Source organism: Triticum aestivum, chromosome 6B (genome assembly GCF_018294505.1).
Source record: "Triticum aestivum cultivar Chinese Spring chromosome 6B, IWGSC CS RefSeq v2.1, whole genome shotgun sequence".
Classification (NCBI taxonomy): domain Eukaryota; kingdom Viridiplantae; phylum Streptophyta; class Magnoliopsida; order Poales; family Poaceae; genus Triticum; species Triticum aestivum.
Window position 1 is genome coordinate 156,860,700 of NC_057810.1, and position 18,481 is coordinate 156,879,180.

The window sequence follows — 18,481 nt, forward strand, 5'->3', positions numbered from 1 at the left end:
CCCGTCACCATCGAGGTCGCGCACGCTCAATCCCCTGGAGCGATCTCGTCGCCGACAATGTTGGCCCCGCCTCGCCCAAGTCGCCACTGCGCCTGTCCGCAAGCGGCAGGGCAACGTGGTCGTGCAGGGTGGGAATCCGGCTGCCCCCACCGAGAAGGCCCGCGCTCCGGGCGCCAACGCCGCTGTGCGATCCCGGTCGGTGGCGGAGAAGATCGCCAAGGTCTCGGGCGTAAAGCGGAGGAAGATTCCGGCTACAAAGAGGTCGGCTCCTTCATCCACTCCCACCGCTCCGGAAAGGGGCTCCCCGCGATCCCGCTCCCCGGTGCTGCTCCCACCGCAAGCGAGGTGTTCAACGAAATGGCCGCAAGGTATGCCTCTTCAGTCATGGAAATTTTCTTTTTTTGCTTCGGCGATAGCTCGTGACCTGTTGTCGCTTGATACGTCTCCAACGTATCTATAATTTTTGATTGCTCCATGCTACTTTATCTATTATTTTGGACTATATTGGGCTTTATTTTCCACTTTTATATTATTTTTGGGACTAACCAATTAACCGGAGGCCCAGTCCAGAATTGCTGTTTTTTGCCTTTTTCAGTATTTCGAAGAAACAAAATATCAAACGGAGTCCAAACGGAATGAAACCTTCGGGATCGGGATTTTCCAACCGAACGTGACCCAGGAGACTTGGACCCTACTCCAAGAAGCGCCAGAGGCGGTCACGAGGGTGGAGGGCGCCCCCCTGGGCGCGCCCCCCTACCTCGTGGGCCCCTCGGAGCTCCACCGACGTACTCCTTCCTCCTATATATACCTATGTATCCCCGAACGATCAGAGGGGAGCCAAAAACCTAATTCCACTGCCGCAACTTTCTGTATCCACGAGATCCCATCTTGGGGCCTGTTCCGGAGCTCCGCCGGAGGGGGCATCCACCATGGAGGGCTTCCACATCATCACCATAGCCCCTCCGATGAAGTGTGAGTAGTTTACTTCAGACCTTCGGGTCCATAGCTAGTAGCTAGATGGCTTCTTCTCTCTTTTTGGATCTCAATATAATGTTCTCCCCCTCTCTCCTGGAGATCTATTTGATGTAATCTTCTTTTTGCGGTGTGTTTGTTGAGACCGATGAATTGTGGGTTTATGATCCAGCTTATCTATGGAAAATATTTGATTCTTCTCTGAATTCTTTTATGTATGATTGAGTTATCTTTGCAAGTCTCTTCGAATTATCTTATTTGGTTTGGCCAACTAGATTGGTAGTTCTTACAATGAGAGAAGTGCTTAGCTTTGGGTTCAATCTTGCGGTGTCCTTACTCAGTGACAGAAAGAGTTGCAAGGCATGTATTGTATTGTTGCCATCGAGGATAACAAGATGTTTTTTTATCATATTGCATGAATTTATCCCTCTATATTATGTCATCTTGCTTACGGCGTTATTCTGTTTTTACTTAATACTCTAGATGCATGCTGGATAGCGGTCGATGAGTGGAGTAATAGTAGTAGATGCAGAATCGTTTCGATCTACTTGTTTTGGACGTCATGCCTATATACATGATCATCGCCTAGATATACTCATAACTATGCTCAGTTCTGTCAATTGCTCAACAGTAATTTGTTCACCCACCGTAGAATACTTATGCTCTCGAGAGAAGCCACTAGTGAAACCTATAGCCCCCGGGTCTATTCTCATCATATCAATCTCCATCACTTTATTTACTTGCTTTGCTTTTACTTTTTACTTTGCATCTTTATACCAAAAATACCAAAAATATTATCTCTATCAGATCTCACACTCGTAAGTGACCGTGAAGGGATTAACAACCCCTAATTGTGTTGGTTGTGAGTTTTGTGCAGGTACGAGGGACTTGCGCGTGACCTCCTACTGGATTGATACCTTGGTTCTCAAAAACTGAGGGAAATACTTACGCTACTGTGCTGCATCATCATTTCCTCTTCGGGGAAAACCAACGCAAGCTCAAGATGTAGCATGAAGGATTTCTGGAGCCGTTGCCGGGGAGACCTACGCAAAAGTCTAAAGGAAATATGCCCTAGAGGCAATAATAAAGTTATTGTTTATTTCCTTATTTCATGATAAATGTTTATTATTCATGCTAGAATTGTATTAACCGGAAACATAATACATGTGTGAATACATAGACAAACATAGTGTCACTAGTATGCCTCTACTTGACTAGCTCGTAAATCAAAGATGGTTAAGTTTCCTAGCCATGGACAAAAGAGTTGTCATTTGATTAACGAGATCACATCATTAGGAGAATGATGTGATTGACTTGAACCATTCCGTTAGCTTAGCACACGATATTTTAGTATGTTGCTACTGCTTTCTTCATGACTTATACATGTTCCTATAACTATGAGATTATGCAACTCCCGTTTGCTGGAGGAACACTTTGGGTGCTACCAAATGTCACAACGTAACTGGGTGATTATAAAGGAGTACTACAGGTGTCTCCAAAGGTACATGTTGGGTTGGCGTATTTCAAGATTAGGTTTTGTCACTCTGATTGTCGGAGAGGTATCTCTGGGCCCTCTCGGTAATGCACATCACTATAAGCCTTGCAAGCAATGTAGCTAATGAGTTAGTTATAGAATGATGCATTATGTAACAAGTAAAGAGACTTGCCGGTAACGAGATTGAACTAGGTATTGGATACCGATGATCGAATCTCGGGCAAGTAACATACCGATGACAAAGGGAACAAAGTATGTTGTTATGCGGTTTGACCGATAAAGATCTTCGTAGAACATGTAGGAGCCAATATGAACATCCAGGTTCCGCTATTGGTTATTGACCAAGAATAGTTCTAGGTCATGTCTACATAGTTCTCGAACCCGTAGGGTCCGCACGCTTAAGGTTTCGATGACAGTTATATTATGAGCTTATGAGTTTTGATGTACCGAAGGAGTTCGGAGTCCCGGATGAGATCGGGGACATGACGAGGAGTCTCGAAATGGTCGAGACGTAAAGATCGATATATTGGACGACTATATTCGGAGTTGGGAAAGGTTTCGAGTGATTCGGGTATTTTTCGGAGTACCGGAGAGTTACGGGAATTCGCCGGGGAGTATATGGGCCTTATTGGGCCATACGAGAATAGAGGAGAGAGGCCGAAAGGAAGGAGGCACGCAGCCCCCCTTTGGTCCGAATTGGACAAGGGGTGCAGCCCCCCTTTCCTTCCTCCTCTCCCCCTCTTTCCCCCTTTCTCCTACTCCAACAAGGAAGGAGGGAGTCCTACTCCCGGTGGGAGTAGGACTCCCCTTGGCGCGCCCCTCCTAGGCCGGCCGCCCCCTCCCCCCTTGCTCCTTTATATACGGGGGCAGGGGGCACCTCTAGGAACAACACAATTTGATCTTCGTGATCGTTCCTTAGCCGTGTGTGGTGCCCCCCTCCACCATATTCCACCTCGGTCATATCGTCGCGGAGTTTAGGCGAAGCCCTGCGCCGGTAAAGCATCATCATCGTCACCACGCCGTCGTGCTGACGGAACTCATCCCCGACACTTTGCTGGATTGGAGTCCGGGGATTGTCATCGAGCTGAACGTGTGCTGAACTCGGAGGTGCGGTATGTTCGGTACTTGGAACGGTCGGATCGTGAAGACGTACGACTACATCAACCGCGTTGTCATAATGCTTCCGCTTACGGTCTACGAGGGTACGTGGACAACACTCTCCCCTCTCGTTGCTATGCCATCACCATGATCTTGCGTGTACGTAGGAATTTTTTTGAAATTACTACGTTCCCCAACAGTGGCATCCGAGCCTAGGTTTTATGCGTTGATGTTATATGCACGAGTAGAACACAAGTGAGTTGTGGGCGATACAAGTCATACTGCTTACCAGCATGTCATACTTTGGTTCAGCGGTATTGTTGGATGAAGCGGCCCGGACCGACATTACGCGTACGCTTACGCGAGACTGGTTCTACCGACGTGCTTTGCACACAGGTGGCTGGCGGGTGTCAGTTTCTCCAACTTTAGTTGAACCGAGTGTGGCTACACCCGGTCCTTGCGAAGGTTAAAATAGCACCAACTTGACGAACTATCGTTGTGCTTTTGATGCGTAGGTAAGAACAGTTCTTGCTTAGCCCGTAACAGCCACGTAAAACTTGCAACAACAAAGTAGAGGACGTCTAACTTGTTTTTGCAGGGCATGTTGTGATGTGATATGGTCAAGACGTGATGAGATATAAGTTGTTGTATGAGATGATCATGTTTTGTTAAAGTTATCGGCAACTGGCAGAAGCTCTATGGTTGTCTCTTTGTTGCATAAGATGCAAGTGCCAAATAATTGCTTTACTTTATCGCTATGCGATAGCAATAGTTGCAAGAGCAATAGTTGGCGAGACGACCATGTGACGATACATTGATACAGATCAAGATGATGAAGATCATGGTGTCATGCCGGTGACGATAGAGATCATGACAGTACTTTGGAGATGGAGATCAAAGGCGCAAGATGATCATGGCCATATCATGTCACATATTTTGATTGCATATGATGTTTATCTGTTATACATCTTATTCTATTTTGTTTGACGGTAGCATTATAAGATGATCTCTCACTAATTATCAAGAAGTGTTCTCCCTGAGTATGCACCGTTGCCAAAGTTCGTCGTGCCCAGACACCACGTGATGATCGGGTGTGATAAGCTCTACGTCCATCTACAACGGGTGCAAGCCAGTTTTGCACATGCGGAATACTCAGGTTAAACTTGACGAGCCTAGCATATGCAGATATGGCCTCAGAACATGGAGACCGAAAGGTCGAGCGTGAATCATATAGTAGATATGATCAACATAATGATGTTCACCATTGAAAGCTACTCCATTTCACGTGATGATCTGTTATGGTTTAGTTGATTTGGATCACGTGATCACTTAGAAGATTAGAGGGATGTCTTTCTAAGTGGGAGTTCTTAAGTAATATGATTAATTGAACTTTAATTTATCATGAACTTAGTCCTGGTAGTATTTTGCAAATCATGTTGTAGATCAATAGCTCGCGTTGTTGCTTTCATATGTTTATTTTTATATGTGTTCCTAGAGAAAACTATGTTGAAAGATGTTAGTAGCAATGATGCGGATTGGATCCGTGATCTGAGGTTTATCCTCATTGCTGCAGAAGAATTATGTTCTTGATGCACCGCTAGGTGACAGACCTATTGCAGGAGCATATGCAGACATTATGAACGTTTGGCTAGCTCAATATGATGACTACTTGATAGTTTAGTGCACCATGCTTAACGGCTTAGAATCGGGACTTCAAAGACATTTTGAACGTCATGGACCATATGAGATGTTCCAGGAGTTGAAGTTAATATTTCAAGCAAATACCCGAGTTGAGAGATATGAAGTCTCCAACAAGTTCTATAGCTAAAAGATGGAGGGGAATCGCTCAACTAGTGAGCATGTGCTCAGATTGTCTGGGTACTACAATTGCTTGAATCAAGTGGGAGTTAATCTTCCAGATAAGATAGTGATTGACAGAATTCTCTAGTCACCATCACCAAGTTAGTAGAACTTCGTGATGAGCTATAGTATGCAAGGGATGACGAAAACGATTCCCAAGCTCTTCGTGATGCTGAAATCGATGAAAGTAGAAATCAAGAAAAGCATCAAGTGTTGATGGTTGACAAGACCACTAGTTTCAAGAAAAGGGCAAAGGTAAGAAGTGGAACTTCAAGAAGAACGGCAAGCAAGTTGCTGCTCAAGTGAAGAAGCCCAAGTCTGGTCCTAAGCCTGAGACTAAGTGCTTCTACTGCAAAGGGACTAGTCACTGGAAGTGGAACTGCCCCAAGTATTTGGCGGATAAGAAGGATGGCAAAAGTGAACAAAGGTATATTGGATATACATGTTATTGATGTGTACTTTACTAGTGTTTATAGCAACCCCTCGGCATTTTGATACTGGTTCAGTTGCTAAGAGTAGTAACTCGAAACGGGAGTTGCAGAATAAACAGAAAATAGTAAAAAAGCGAGGTGATGATGTGTGTTGGAAGTAGTTCCAAGATTGATATGATCATCATCGCACACTCCCTATACTTTCGGGATTAGTGTTGAAACTAAATAAGTGTTATTTGGTGTTTGTGTTGAGCATGAATATGATTTGATCATGTTTATTGCAATACGGTTATTCATTTAAGTAAGAGAATAAATTGTTGTTCTATTTATATGAATAAAACCTTATATGGTTACACACCCAATGAAAATGGTTCGTTGGATCTCGATCGTAGTGATACACATATTCATAATATTGAAACCAAAAGATGCAAAGTTAATAATGATAGTGCAACTTATTTGTGGCACTGCAATTTAGGTCATATTGGTGTAAAGCGCATGAAGAAACTCCATGCTGATGGGATTTTGGAATCACTTGATGCTTGCGAACCATGCCTTATGGGCAAGATGACTAAAGACTCTGTTCTCCGGAACAATAGAGCGAGCAACTGACTTATTGGAAATAATACATACTGATGTATGCGATCCGATGAGTGTTGAGGCTCGCGGCAAGTATCATTATTTTCTCACCTTCACAGATGATTTGAGCAGATATGGGTATATCTACTTAATGAAACATAAGTCTGAAACGTTTGAAAAGTTCAAAGAATTTCAGAGTGAAGTTGAAAATCATCGTAACAAGAAAATAAAATTTCTACAATCTGATCGTGGAGAAGAATATTTGAGTTACGAGTTTGGTCTACATTTGAAACAATGCGGAATAGTTTCGCAACTCACGCCACCCGGAACGCCACAGCGTAATGGTGTGTCCGAACATCATAACCGTACTTTATTGGATATTGTACAATCTATGATGTTTCTTACCGATTTACCACTATCGTTTTGGGGTTATGCATTAAAGACAGCTACATTCACGTTAAAAAGGGGCACCACCTAAGTCCGTTGAGACGACACAATATGAATTGTGGTTTGGCAAGAAACCAAAGTTGTCGTTTCTTGAAGTTTGGGGTTGCGATGCTTATGTGAAAAAGTTTCATCCTGATAATCTCAAACCCAAATCGGAGAAATGTGTCTTCACAGGATACCCAAAGGAGAAAGTTGGGTACACCTTCTATCACATGCAAGACATTCGTTGCTAAGAATGGATCCTTTCTAGAGAAGGAGTTTCTCTCGAAAGAAGTGAGTGGGAAGAAAGTAGAACTTGATAAGGTAATTGTACCTTCTCCCTTATTGGAAAGTAGTTCATCACAGAAATCTATTCCTGTGACTACTACACCAATTGGTGAGGAAGCTAATGATGATGATCATGTAACTTCAGATCAAGTTACTACCGATTCTCGTAGGTAAACCAGAGTAAGATCCGCACCAGAGTGGTACGACAATCCTGTTCTGGAAGTCATGCTACTAGATCATGATGAACCTGCGAAGTATGAGGAAGCGATGATGATCCCAAATTCCACGAAATGGCTTGAGGCCATAAAATCTGAGATATGATCCATGTATGAGAACAAAGTATGGACTTTGATTGACTTGCTCGATGATCAGCAAGCCATGTTAAATAAATGGATCTTCAAGAGGAAGACGGACACTGATAGTAGTGTTACTATCTAATAAGCTCGACTTGTTGCGAAAGGTGTTCAACAAGTTCAAGGTGTTGAATACGATGAGATTTTCTCATTCGTATCGATACTTAAATCTGTCTAAATCATGTTAGCAATTGCCATATTTTATGAAATCTGGCAAATGGATGTCAAAGCTGCATTCCTTAATGGTTTTCTTAAAGGAGAGTTGTATATGATACAACCAGAAGTTTTTGTCGATCCGAAAGGTGCTAACAAAATGTGCAAGCTCCAGCGATCCATCAATGGACTGGTGCAAGCATCTCAGAGTTGGAATATACGCTTTGATAAGTTGATCAAAGCATATAGTTTTCTATAGACTTACGGTGAAGTCTGTATTTACAAGAAAGTGAGTGGGAGCACTACAGCATTTCTGATAAGTATATGTGAATGACATATTGTTGATCGGAAATAATGTAGAATTATTCTGCAAAGCATAAAGGAGTGTTTGAAAGGAGTTCTTTCAAAGAAAGACCCCGGTGAAGCTGCTTACATATTGAGCATCAAGATCTATTGAGATAGATCAAGACGCTTGATAAGTTTTTTCAATAAGTACATACCTTGTTAAGATTTTGAAGTAGTTCAAAATGGAACCGTCAAAGAAAAAGTTCTTGCCTGTGTTGCAAAGGTGTGAAATTGAGTAAGACTCAAATCTCGACCACGGCAGAAAATAGAAAAGAGAATGAAAGTCATTCCCTATGCCTCAGTCATAGGTTCTATAAAGTATGCTATGTACCAGACCTATTGTATACCTTGCGCTTGGCAAGGGAGTACAATTTTGATCTAAGAGTAGATCACTAGAACAGCGGTCAAGAATATCCTTAGTGAGGACTAAGGAGATGTTTCTCGATTATGGAGGTGATAAAAGAGCCAGTCGTAAAAATTTACAACGATGCAAGCTTTTACACCAATCCAGATGACTCTAAGTCTCAATCTGGATACATATTGAAAGTGGGAGCAATTAGCTAGAGTAGCTCCGTGCAGAGCATTATGGACATAGAATATTTGCAAAATACATACGGCTCTGAATGTGACAGACCCGTTGACTAAACTTCTCTCATGAGCAAAACATGATAATACCTTAGTACTCTTTGGGTGTTAATCACATAGCCATGTGAACTAGATTATTGACTCTAGTAAACCCTTTGGGCGTTGATCACATGACGATGTGAACTATGGGTATTAATCACATACAGATGTGAATATTGGTGTTAAATCACATGGTGATGTGAACTAGATTATTGACTCTAGTGCAAGTGGGAGACTGAAGGAAATATGCCCTAGAGGCAATAATAAAGTTATTATTTATTTCCTTATTTCATGATAAATGTTTATTATTCCTGCTAGAATTGTATTAACCGTAAACATAATACATGTGTGAATACATAGACAAACATAGTGTCACTAGTATGCCTCTACTTGACTAGCTCGTGAATCAAAGATGGTTAAGTTTCCTAGCCATGGACAAAAGAGTTGTCATTTGATTAACGAGATCACATCATTAGGAGAATGATGTGATTGACTTGACCCATTCCGTTAGCTTAGCACACGATCGTTTAGTATGTTGCTACTGCTTTCTTCATGACTTATACATGTTCCTGTAACTATGAGATTATGCAACTCCCGTTTGCCGGAGGAACACTTTGGGTGCTACCAAACGTCACAACGTAACTGGGTTATTATAAATGAGTACTACACGTGTCTCCAAAGGTACATGTTGGGTTGGCGTATTTCGAGATTAGGTTTTGTCACTCCGATTGTCGGAGAGGTATCTCTGGGCCCTCTCAGTAATGCACATCACTATAATCCTTGCAAGCAATGTAGCTAATGAGTTAGTTGCGGAATGATGCATTACGTAACGAGTAAAGAGACTTGCCGGTAACGAGATTGAACTAGGTATTGGATACCGACGATCGAATCTCGGGCAAGTAACATATCGATGACAAAGGGAACAAAGTATGTTGTTATGCGGTTTGACCGATAAAGATCTTCGTAGAACATGTAGGAGCCAATATGGGCATCCAGGTTCCGCTATTGGTTATTGACCAAGAATAGTTCTAGGTCATGTCTACATAGTTCTCGAACCCGTAGGGTCCGCACGCTTAAGGTTTCGATGACAGTTATATTATGAGTTTATGAGTTTTGATGTACCGAAGGAGTTCGGAGTCTCGGATGAGATCGGGGACATGACGAGGAGTCTCGAAATGGTCGAGACGTAAAGATCGATATATTGGACGACTATATTCGGAGTTCGGAAAGGTTCCAAATGATTCGGGTATTTTTCGGAGTACCGGAGAGTTACGAGAATTCGCCGGGGAGTATATGGGCCTTATTGGGCCATACGAGAATAGAGGAGAGAGGCCGAAAGGAAGGAGGCGCGCAGCCCCCCTCTGCTCCGAATTGGACAAGGGGTGCGGCCCCCCTTTCCTTCCTCCTCCCCCCCTCCTTCCCCCTTTCTCCTACTCCAACAAGGAAGGAGGGAGTCCTACTCCCGGTGGGAGTAGGACTCCCCTTGGCGCGCCCCTCCTAGGCCGGCCGCCCCCTCCCCCCTTGCTCCTTTATATACAGGGGCAGGGGGGCACCTCTAGGAACAACACAAGTTGATCTTCGTGATCGTTCCTTAGCCGTGTGCGGTGCCCCCTCCACCATATTCTACCTCGGTCATATCGTCGCGGAGTTTAGGCGAAGCCCTACGCCGGTAAAGCATCATCATCGTCACCACGCCGTCGTGCTGACGGAACTCATCCCCGACACTTTGCTGGATCGGAGTCCGGGGATCGTCATCGAGCTAAACGTGTGCTGAACTCGGAGGTGTCGTACGTTCGGTACTTGGATCGGTCGGATCGTGAAGACGTACGACTACATCAACCGCGTTGTCATAACGCTTCCGCTTACGGTCTACGAGGGTATGTGGACAACACTCTCCCCTCTCGTTGCTATGCCATCACCATGATCTTGCGTGTACGTAGGAATTTTTTTGAAATTACTACGTTCCCCAACAAAGTCAACATACCAAGTACCCATCACAATCCCTATCTCTCGCATTATATTATTTGCCATTTGCCTCTCGTTTTCCTCTCCCCCACTTCACCCTTACCGTTTTATTCGCCCTCTCTTTCCCAATCTCCTCCTCTCTTTCCGTTTGCCTTTTTCTTTTTGCCTTTTTGTTTGCTTGTGTGTTGGATCACTTGTTGCCATGGCACAAGATAATACCAAATTGTGTGATTTCTCGAATACCAATAATAATGTAACGCCCTCGATGCGGCTATATCTCCCACGTGTCGAAGCACGACTTAGAGGCATAACCGCATTGAAAGCAATGTCGCAAGTGAGGTAATCTTCACACAACCCATGTAATACATAAGGGAAAGAGATACATAGTTGGCTTACAATCGCCACTTCACACAATTACATGAATAAAGCATTACATCATCCAGATACAATCAAGGTCCGACTACGGAACCAAAATAAAAGAAGAACCCCAAATGCGACAAAGGTCCCCGATCGACCCCAACTGGGCTCCACTACTGATCAACTAGAACGAAACAACACAAAGGGCAAGATCTTCATCGAGCTCCTCCTTGAGCTTGGTTGCGTCATCTGCACGGTAACATAGGCACCTGCAAACTGGTTTTGGAAGTATCTGTGAGCCACGGGGACTCAGCAATCTCGCACCCGCGAGATCAAGACTATTTAAGCTTATAGGAAGGATGGAGTAATGAGGTGGAGCTGCAGCAAGCGACTAGCATATATGGTGGCTAACATACGCAAATGAGAGCGAGAAGAGAAGGCAAAGCACGGCCGATAAAAGTATGATCAAGAAGTGATCCTATAGCAACCTACGTCAAGCATAACTCCAACACCGTGTTCACTTCCCGGACTCCGCCGGAAAGAGACCATCACGGTTACACACGCGGTTGATGTATTTTAATTAAGGTCAACTTCGGGTTTTCTACAACCGGACGTTAACAAATTCCCATCTGCCCATAACTGCGGGCACGGCTTTCAAAAGTTCAAATCCCTGCAGGGGTGTCCCAACTTAGCCCATGACAAGCTCTCACGGTCAACGAAGGAATAGACCTCCACCCGAGACGTTCCGATCAGACTCGGTATCCCGGTACAACAAGACATTTCGACAGGGTAAAACTAAACTAGCAACACCGCCCGAATGTGCCGACAAATCCCGATAGGAGCTGCACATATCTCTTTCTCAGGGCACACTCAGATAGGTCAAGCTACGAGTAAAACCAACCCTCAAGTTTCCCCGAGGTGGCCCTGCAGGCTGCCCAGTTCGGACCAACACTCAGAGGAGCACTGGCCCGGGGGGGTTAGAATAAAGATGACCCTTGAGTCTGCAGAACCCAAGGGAAGGTGGTAGGTTGTTAGTGCGAATGGTAAAACCAATGTTGGGCATTGCTGGAGGAGCTTTACTTAAGGCGAACTGTCAAGGGGTTCCCATTATAGCCCAACCGCGTAAGGGACGCAAAATCCGGGAACATAACACCGATATGACGGAAACTAGGGCGGCAAGAGTGGAACAAAACACCAGGCATAAGGCCGAGCCTTCCACCCTTTACCAAGTATATAGATGCATTAATTAAGTAAGATATATTGTGATATCCCAACAAGTAAACATGTTCCAACAAGGAACAACATCTCCATGTTCCAACAAGGAACAAACTTCAATCTTCACCTGCAACTAACAACGCTATAAGAGGGGCTGAGCAAAGCGGTAACATAGCCAATCAACGGTTTGCTAGGACATGGTGGGTTAGAAGTTTGACATGGCAATTTGGGAGGCTGACAAGCAAATGGTAGGCATCGTAGCATTGGCATGGCAAAAGAGCGAACAAACTAGCATAGCAAAGATAGTAGTGATTTCGAGGGTATGATCATCTTGCCTGAGATCCCGCAAGGAAGAAGAACGAATCCAAGAAGAAGACAAACGGTCGTAGACGAACAAATCCTCACAACTCCGGAACGAAACCGAAGCTAACGAGAGAAGCAACCCGGAAAGAAACAAACAACATAGTAAACACACAAGCATAAACAAGTCATGATGCACAAACAAGTATGATGCATGTCCGGTTTAAGGAGGCATGGCATGGCAAAGTGCAACAAACAACACTACAAATTAAGTGGAGCTCAATACACAACGAGTTGCTTATTGATGAAACACCACGACACGTTATTTAGTTTGATCTCGTTTATGCTACCCAACAATATTAACTGTTGTTAAACATGGCAAGAGGTGAAGCATAATATAAACTATACCATCTAAACAATTTAAATGGGGCCGGATATAAGAACAACAAATCCGGTAAATCCCCATATGCATTTAGCAATTTGATGCAACAACAAGTTTAAACATTTTAAATGTTGTTATCATGATGCGGATGACATATACAAGTTTTATGCAATTTTATGAAAATGTTGACATGAGCATGTTATGAAGCATTTGGTCACCATGGCGGAACAAAAAGGGTGCCACGGCGGCGAAACAAAAATGGTGCCACGGCAACATATCCGAAAATGATGCCACGGCAACATATCGGTTCCGGTAGCTCACAGAGATACCGGTGCAAAAGGAGGCGTGAGCGTGTCATGCAAGATGGTGGGGTGATCCCGGCTTCCGGGTTCCCACGGGACGGTGGCACGGCAAAAGAGGGGCATCGCAAGGACGATTCGATCACGGTGCAAAACTCGAGCATCTCATTCAACACATGCATTCGGTCCACGGCGGTCGTTCTCGGCGGTTATACCTTTGAAGCGTGCGTTTTCGGAGCGGTTCGAGGAAGTAGGCGTTCACGGGACATCGTGGAAGTAGTCGTTCGCGGCGTCGGTAGAGGTACATCTCGTAGTGGAAGTAGGTGTTCATGATCCGTAGATGTTCGGGGTCTACGGGGTCTTCGAGGGTCGACGGTAGTGGTACACGTGTCTTCGGGCGACGGTAGATGGTACATGTTTTCGTAGATGAACTTGGCGATCCGAAGGGGTATTTGACGAAATCCACCTCGGATGTAGTCGTACACGTGTAGTCGGACTTGACAAAAATGCACACCGGCTGTAGTCGTGGTACTTGACATTATCCGGGACGGTCTTGGTGTACCCGTGCGTAGAGGTACTGGCAGTTTTGTGTAGTCGATCTTGTCGGTCTTGACGATCCAAAATGAAGCAACACCAGTGCCTCGAGTGGCAGCAGCAAGGCGGCAAAGGAACCCTGGCCGGGGATGGTTTAGGCAGCGGCAAACCATGAGCAAGAAGGCGGCAGTGAGGCGAGGGGGGGGGGACAAGGGCGAGGCGACGTCGCGGGGTTGCGGGAGGCGAAGCCACACGGGCGGCGCGGCTGCTGGGGCTCCGACGAACTCCGGCCAAACGGAGAGGACGAGCAGCGCGGGGCTCATGCTGGACGCAGAGGACGATGGATGCGGGCGCAGGTGCTCGAGGAGCTCCTCTCCTCGAGCGCTCGGGCGACGGGGACTTGGCGAGGAGGAGGCGTGGGAACGCCGGTTCCAACTGGGAACGAGGCGGGGCGAGCTGGGCGCGCGATGCAGGAGGAGGAAGCACGGCCACAGGCGGTGGAGGGCCGCCGGAGTTGGCCGTCCCGATGGTGGCACAAAAGACCAGGCGGTTTGGTGACGACGAGGAGAAGCAGGGCCAACAGCGCATCGAGATGGTGTAGCAGCTGTTGCTGCTGCCGGTGGCGAGGAGGTCCTGGCACGGTTGCGGGAGGCGAGGCGCTACGGGGATGGCTGCGGGGTGGAGGAGGCGCGACGGGATGGTGGTCCGGTGGCGTTGGCGCTCCTGCGGGCGTACATGGCGGCGGCGGCCTCCTGCGGGATGGGTAGCTAGACTCCCACGACGAGGAGGAGGGAGGCGAGCGAGGAGGCAGAAGGGATCGGGCGGAAGGCGGCGACAGGGGGAGAGATGCGTCGAGCGAGGGGGGGAATCGGGAGTCTCTGGCGGCGCACGGGAGGGAGGAAGGGATCGAGAGAAAGGGGAGATGGGGATCGCTCGGGCTAGGGTTAGAGGGGCACCGGCTGGGCCTTGGGCCGGCTTAGGTTGGCCGGGCCTAAGAGGCCGGCTGGGCTACAGGCTGCACTCTCTCTTCTCTCTCTCATTTTCCCATTTAAAACAAAACAGAAAAAGAGAAAGAAAAGAAAGAGAAGGATAGGCAAAGAATTAGCACATGCAAATAATATTCTTGGACTCAAAAAAATGCGCTAGTCCCAAGAAAATAGAAGTGAGCAAGATTGCAAGATTAAATTCAAAATCATTTGAATTTAATTCAATAGGTTTGAACTAGGACTAGGTAAAGGGAAGGTCCAAAAATGTTCGGATTTTTGGTGGAGCTCCGGAAAATGATGAAAGAATAAATGGCAAAGTTGGAGATCAAGAATTAAGACAACAAAGGCATTGGATATTTTGCAAGTGTGTTATGGTGATTTCCAAAAAATGAAATATTTATTATAGCTCCCTAATATTGGAGGATATGTTATAAAGAGAAGTCACCATGTGAGTCCCTCGATTTAAATGGATCGAAAAATCCATACAATTTATTTAGTTGAGGTTTTAAAAATTAATGATATGATGGCATGATGACATGATGCAATGCACATGATGCAAGGATGAATGCAACAAATAAAACAAATCACACGACGAAACTCGGAATAGCTGGAAGTCTTCTGGAGCGTCGGTCTCGGGGCGTTACAACACTCCACCACTACAAGAGGATCTCGTCCCGAGATCTAGGATGGCATCGGAGAGAAATGGAAGAGGAAGAGAAGAGGGTAAACTAAGTTGCTTCTTTGACAAACGAGTGAAACCACGAACCTTGAGAGGTTGAACAAATTGAAAGAAAGAAAGAACACAACAGAGTTGAACGAATTGGAGAGCACTCCGTTAGAAAAGAGAAACAAGGGAAAACAACTTCGGGTAGCACTCCGGTTGAGAAGAGACGCATGACTTGATAAGATGAAAAGAACTTGAAGAGATGACACAACACTCCGGTTAAATGGATAAGCCAAGAAAAGAACACGATCCTCACGAATCGAGATGGTGAGTGAAAAGAGCAACGTCACAATGCCTCCGAAAGAAATAATAGAAGATATATCATTGGAATAACAGAATGGAGAAGAAAATGCCAACTTCTGCCACAAATGAGTTTGGAAAGCATCCTTGCAAAGAAGAATTGAACGGAGTTGTTAGAAAATCAACAACGAAAAGCACAAGCTTGTAGTGGGCTTATGGAAAACATCTCAAAATTATGAGGTGACAACCGGCCACTAACGGAAACAATTGCTTGCTTGAGATCAACGAAGAGATGAAAACTTCTTCCACCAAGATGATAAAGAGATAACTTGGATCATTGGCAAGCACCACAAATAACAACATTCCCAATGGAAGGCTTTTAGGTGAAATATGACACAAGATAACTCCAACAACGAGGTTGATGGATTTAAAAATAACTCATTCTTAACAACATGTGAATCATGGAACATCAACTCAAATTATCAAGAATGACATAATACCACCTCCAAAATATGGTAGAAAGAATTGGACTCCGGATTACCATATGAAGAAAGCTTGAGCTCCTTAGGAAAGAATCTCGATGAAAACTTTGAGAAGGGAATTAAATCCTTGATGAACCATCATGTAGAACCTCCATGAAGAACTCCGGTAAACAAAAGGAATGAAAAGAAAGAGAAATTGAAAACACAAGGTGAATCCTTGCAATGATTCAGATGGATCTCCGTGATAATTAGAGCTTGGAACTCCGGGATAAAGGGAAGATGAAACAAATGAAACCGAGAATTTTAAGGGCCTCCGGAATAAAGAATTAATCACTTGGATGAACAAGAATAAGAATTATGTTATGCTTATCCTTCACCAATTAAATTGATGACAATCAACGGATTTGGCATACTACTTATTCTCGTAGAAAGGATTAAAAGAGATATATCAAAACTTGAGAAGGTCTTCAACGAACCACCGGTAGGATTGGAACAACAAATGAATTGATATGATGAACAAGGAAGACAGATATTGAAAGAACCACCGTAAGAATTATTGAGGCACACCGGAAGAATCAAAAGCGAAGAGGTTGAGGCAACTATGAAAAGAATTTGAAAGATCTTGGAGAAAAGCATTTGACTAATGATAACTCATTCTTACGTCAAACTTGGAGAAGAATTTAGGATAGCTCTGGGAAAATAGAAGAGTCAGGTAAGATCCTGGGAAAAGACCTGTGGGTTAGGGCCCACTCAAAAGAACACCGTTGAAAAGATTTAAAAGAGATGTTGCACCGGTTGAATTAAATGACTTGAATGAGATAATAATCTCCAAATAGCTTGAACGAATGCAGAGTGGAAACACGAATCTTCGAGATATCTTGAGCACTCTAGAACAATTTAATAGCGAGAGATGGATGATTAAGAGGTGCACCGGCATAAGAAAAGCATTGGAAAAAAAAGAAAAGGAGTATGCTTAATACCAAAGCTTGAATTAAATCCACCGGAGAAGAAAAGAACGAGGAATGACGAACTTGAAGCTCCATTAGAATCTTCATGAGAATCACCGGATAAGAACATTGACGGAAAAGAATGGAGAAACTTCCCATCAATAAAATGGATACTTGAAGAAGAAATCTTAGTCCTTGAAGAAAAACAAAAGGGGGGAGGGTGGGAAAAACAAAGGCAACTTGGAGACGAATGAAACAAACACCGTTGAGAAGAAGTGATAAATGATCTTGCAAATGTTGACGTGAACGGATCCACTTGAGGAGAGACACACCGGTTAAAAAAGGATTGACAAGACAGACTCGATGATCAAGAAGGATTAGTATTCACATAGGAATATGAGAACACCATTTGGAAAAAGGTATGGAATCAACATTTGACTTCGAAGCAACTCGAATATCACAACTCAAAACAAAAACAAAGGATTGGCTTGCAAAATAAGCCAGAACAAACATATGATAGAGATTTCGTCCGAAGTTTTCGTGGTGGGGCCTACACGGGCTCGAGTGTACAGCACCATCATGTACAAGGCAGTGCACATGACATACGAAGCGTCCCCGAGTCGGCATAGCCAAGGACTCTTTAAGACACAACGAGACCACTGTAAAATCGACCGTGAATAGGCGGACCACTAGACGTCGAACCCCAATTTCATATCATACATCCGTCAGAAAGATATCCTAAGAGCTACTTGAATTCCCACCTATGAAACTCCCGAAATTTTCCGGTTATGCAATCAGGTGTTGGGGATACAGGGGAAGCATAATATCTCACCCAAAACTAACAAATCCTACATCCAGCTGTATCCATCCTTCAACACATAACCAAGAAACCTTCGGAAATCGTCTACCTCAACCTTCGAAAAGCATCCGTTATACAAGTCATGGCAATACTCCCGTACTCACCTCAGTACTGGGTTATCGGGGTTATCTCACCAACAACTGCATAAAAGAGATTTTCGATGTCGGCGTACTAAACTCAGGTATTCCAGAACTGCAACGATAAAATTATGACGACAACACCTCAGAGCTCAACTCCCCGGGACACTTCCACTAAACCCCTGACAGGAGGCACCAAGACAATGTTCTCATCATAAAACCATCGGAACGATTCCAAGATACCCGCGTGATCCTAAATTTTTTTTTAGTGAAATTTGAGAAGAGAAGAGTCAAAACTCTACGTCAGGATGCCTCACCAGAGCGACGAAGGGACTGGGGAGTAAAAAGAATTCCTAAACTCTCCGATATATATAATCCTAAATGACTCAAAATATTTTTCTAGACACAACTCGGCCGCTAAAAACGATCAAGCAATGGGGCTCCTAAGGTCGGGGAAGGCTCTGATTACCAACTTGTAACGCCCTCGATGCGG